At 30.2% G+C, this 4,660-nt stretch overlaps 1 pseudogene; it reads left to right on the top strand.

Annotated features, from left to right (window-relative positions):
- Window positions 1-2,299: 2,299 nt before the first annotated feature.
- On the top strand, window positions 2,300-3,785 carry LOC119665130 (annotated as a pseudogene).
- Window positions 3,786-4,660: the final 875 nt, after the last annotated feature.

The raw sequence follows: 4,660 nt of genomic DNA, 5'->3' as shown, positions 1-4,660 counted from the left end.
AAATTATCCGAAATTTAATAAAAAATGGTGTGGGTGACCGCAGACTTCTTCTGCTGTGTGTATATAAAAGAAGGAATAAATATATGATATTAAAAAAATCCATCTTTTTTAATGGATGACCCTGTGCTCTTCAAATTATGTTTTGTTTTTTGTTTTGGTTTTTTAATCTATGACTACCATCGTAGGCATGCTATTACTGCGAAACACGACACAGCGATTAAAGGACTCAAGTAGGCAAGTATTACGGCGCCAATAATGAAATGCTTTAAAAATAATAAGTAATAATATGAGAGAACTACAGTAATCAAAACTGTACAGAAAACAAATCAAATATTTCATGAAAAATATACAAAAAACAAACCAGGCATCATGTTCAGAAATATTGCCTCACATACTCTTTAACACAAAATCTTTTGGAGTGTGCAATAAGAATGAAGAAGAGAAGATGGGTTGGTGCCGTTTCTCCGTCTGCTCATCACATTAGGTTTTTTTTCCCTATGATTCCATTCGTAGGCATACTAATAACTGTGTATGTGTACTTGTGTGCCCATTAATATGGTATACATATGTTATGTTTTCTTTAAAATTTTGTACAAAACCTATTGTGTTGGTAATCAAAGGCAAATTGATTTGAAATTTACAGGGTTATGCATTAAAATAAATGCAAAGGTTTTATTTTATTAATGCGTAAATTTTTTGCTTAAGAAGTTAATTTCTACAGTACACCATTTACCCGTTATCATCACCGAAAGCATGATATATTTATTATATATTCAATAATAATATAACAACACAATAAACATATAAAATATACAATAAAAATTTAATATATATAATATTAATATAAAAACACATAAAACATATGAAACATACAATAAAAATATAATATATTCAATAATAATTTAAAAACACATTAGGGGTATTCAGGCAACTGATTAGTTGCTTGATAGTTGATTACAACAAAAATTTGCACACAAAATTGAAACTAAGCAGAGAATCAACTATATCGGTGATTCTCATATTAGTACAAATTTGATTAATGGTGCTGCCAGTACCAAGTGCAGTAATAATAACTTAAAATGAACTTTTGTATAGAAATTTCGCTTTTGCTGTTGATGCGAGTGCTGCCAAGCCATTTACACACAACAAACTAATCAGATCACGCATTTTGGGTCGTTCAAGCAACTGATTAACATCAAAATGCTAAAATTTTTTTATATGAAGTTTTTAAATCAACTAAGCAACTAATCAGTTGCCTGAACACCCCTAATAAACATATAAAAGAAACAATAAATATATAATATTAAAAAATTTCCATCTCTTTTAGTGAATGACCCTGTGCATTTCAAATCATGTTTTGATTATTATCTTATAATAAAACTAAAAAAACCCTGCATACTCCATATTAAATACTAACACCATCAACTGCGGATATGTGGTAAACAAAATTCCAAAACACTACAATAGAGAGGAGCAAATACATAAGTACGCAAGTAACACAAAGGCAATAAGGGCATGCTACAAATATAACAATAATTAAAGAGAATAATTTTGCTGTATTCTTAGAGAGATTAAATGCGATGACGCTTGTGAAATGAGAATTAGTCTGTGTCGGCGGTTCGTGCAAATAAGACGCGGTAATAATCAGTTCGTGTGAAAAGTGGTTAGCGAAAATGCTGTGTTTCCAACACATTTTCTTTACTTTTAACAGAAAATAGAAAAATATTTTTTTTATATAAAATAATTTTTGTAAGTGTATTTTCTGAATATGTTTTTGTAATATATAAGTTGTGTGGAAATTGTTGTTTGTTTTACTATGGTTTCATATTTTTGCTAAACATTTCTTGACATAACAATAGCGATAGTATTGTAAATAAAAATTTAATTTAGCAATATTTGTTTGAATTTTTGTGATTTTTTGCAATATTTGCCTTCAAGGCAGTTTCCATTTTGTTAAACATTTTTCTATAATTTTTCCTTAATTACTCTTATACACGTCAACTTTTGAGGCGATTTAATGTTACACTTCGAGCCATTCAATTTGTTGGTGTATGATGCTGTGTATGAAGCTATTTTAGAAGATTTAGTGTTTGTAGGCAAACGTATTCGTGTCAAATTGGATGGCACCCAATTGATAAAGGTGCATTTGGATAAGAACCAACAAACGACCATTGAGCACAAAGTAAGTGTTATTTATTTCATTAAATCTTATTTTGCACTTGTGTTGTGTTAATTTATTGTTCAGTGGCAAAAATGTACTTCCTTTCTGTCAAAACTTTTGACCAAGGATGGGCTAATTTTGCAATAGGGTAAAAAAAAACCAATCTGAACGTTTAAACTCACTTTAAGAAATAAAAATTTGTGGTAATAAACGTTAAGAAGTTGACTTTATTTTTGGAATAAATTAACATTTAATTGCGAGGATGCTTTCAGATTGTGTTGATGTTTTTAATTCTATAGCGATGAAAGGAAATCGTTTTATTGTTTCTTAATTTATTGTTTATACAAATTATTTTGCAGATGATTGGTTCGAAAATAGTGAAACCAGGCGGTATAGAGCCAGATGATTTCGAAAAGTCGATTGCTCAAGCACTTTCGGAACTTGAAGCAAATAGCGACTTAAAACCTTATTTGAGAGATTTGCACATAACTCGAGCCCTTGAAATTGAATTCGGTACTAAAAAGGTATGCACATTTTTTAAAACTTAGTTTCATTAATATTGTTATTTTGTTGTTGTAGGCTGTTATAATTTATGTACCAATTCCACAACAAAAAACTTTTCAAAAGATACAAATTATTTTGGTGCGTGAACTTGAAAAAAAGTTCTCTGGAAAGCATGTTGTAGTGATAGGAGAACGCAAGATTTTGCCAAAACCAACCCGCAAACGACCATTGAGCACAAAGTAAGTGTTATTTATTTCATTAAATCTTATTTTGCACTTGTGTTTTTTGCTGTTTAAAATTAGTGGTCCAATGTTTCGTTTTACGCTTCATTGCTCAAACTGAATTGTAGCTCATTCATATATTGGTAACATTCATCAAATTTAATGAGTGTAGCAATTAATTTGCAGCAATTAATTCAATATGTCTAAATAATAATAATTCATTAAACAGAATAATATAACAATTTTGCATGATTTGCATAAGGAATTATTTGAAAATAATTTCTGTTGTACGAATACGAGAACGCGTAATTACCGTACATTGTCTATAAAGTTTTGTTGTAACATTGAAAAAGTGTTGTAAATTTTTTGCATTGCTATTTACTGTGTAGTTCAACGATTTAAAAAATTTTTGTTGCATTTACCATATTGAGTGTGGCTCGTGTGGTTATCTTCATTTCTTGAACTTCGAATTTATTAACTAACATTTTTGGTTTATCATAATCAAACGAACTGTAAATAAAGAAATTTAACATGATCGGACTAAGAAGAAAAATTGAACGCCCAAAGAATCCCCAACCAAACCGCTAATATATTTTCGAGATGGAGTTTCTGGTGGATGAAAAAAATATTTCATAAGGGTTTGCAAGGACCACTTGAAGAGGAAGACTTATATCAGCACCGTAAAGACTTAGATAGTGAACGAGTAACTACAAAGTTTTCGTAAAAACAAGACTGTGCAATAATCCGTTCGCGTAGTTTAACTGCTGTGTATTTTATTTTAGAAGATTTAGTGTTTCCAGCAGAGATCGTAGGCAAACGTATTCGTGCCAAATTGGATGGCACCCAAATTATATATAAAGGTGCATTTGGATAAGAATCTACAAACGACCATTGAGCACAAAGTAAGTGTTAAATAACACTTATTTCATTAAATCTTTTTTTGCGCTTGTGTTTTTTGCTGTTTAAAATTAGTGGTCCAATGTTTCGTTTACGCTTCATTGCTCAAACTGAATTGTAGCTTATTCATATATTGGTAACATTCATCAAATTTAATGAGTGTAGCAATTAACTTGCAGCAATTAATTCAATATGTCTTAATAATAATAATTCATTAAACAGAATAATATAACAATTTTGCATGATTTGCATAAGGATAAGGAATTATTTGAAAATAATTTCTGTTGTACGAATACGAGAACGAGTACGCATAATTACCGTACATTGTCTATAAAGTTTTGTTGTAACATTGAAAAAATATTGTAAATTTTTTGCATTGTTATTTACTGTTATTCACGATTTAAGAAATTTTTGTTGCATTTACCATATTTGAGTGGTGCTCGTGTCGGTTATCTTCATTTCTTGAACTTCGAATTTATTACTACATTTTTGGTTTATCATAATCAAACGTAACTGTAAATAAAGAAATTTAACATCAATCGGACTAGAAGAAAAATTGAACGCCCAAAGAATCCCTACTCAACCGCTAATATATTTTCGAGATGGAGTTTCTGGTGGATGAGAAATATATTTCATAAGGGTTTGCAAGGACCACTTGAAGAGGAAGAGTTATATCAGCACCGTAAAGACTTAGATAGTGAACGAGTAACTACAAAGTTTTCGTAAAAACAAGACGGTGCAATAATCCGTTCGCGTAGTTTAACTGCTGTGTATTTTATTTTAGAAGATTTAGTGTTTTCAGCAGAGATCGTAGGCAAACGTATTCGTGCCAAATTGGATGGCACCCAAATTATATATAAAGGTGCATTTGGATAAG

The sequence above is a fragment of the Teleopsis dalmanni genome, unplaced genomic scaffold, assembly GCF_002237135.1.
Source record: "Teleopsis dalmanni isolate 2A unplaced genomic scaffold, ASM223713v2 unscaffolded_contig_3608, whole genome shotgun sequence".
NCBI classification, from domain to species: domain Eukaryota; kingdom Metazoa; phylum Arthropoda; class Insecta; order Diptera; family Diopsidae; genus Teleopsis; species Teleopsis dalmanni.
The sequence above is the reverse complement of the archived record's forward strand: the minus strand, read 5'-3'. Positions and strand labels throughout refer to the sequence as shown.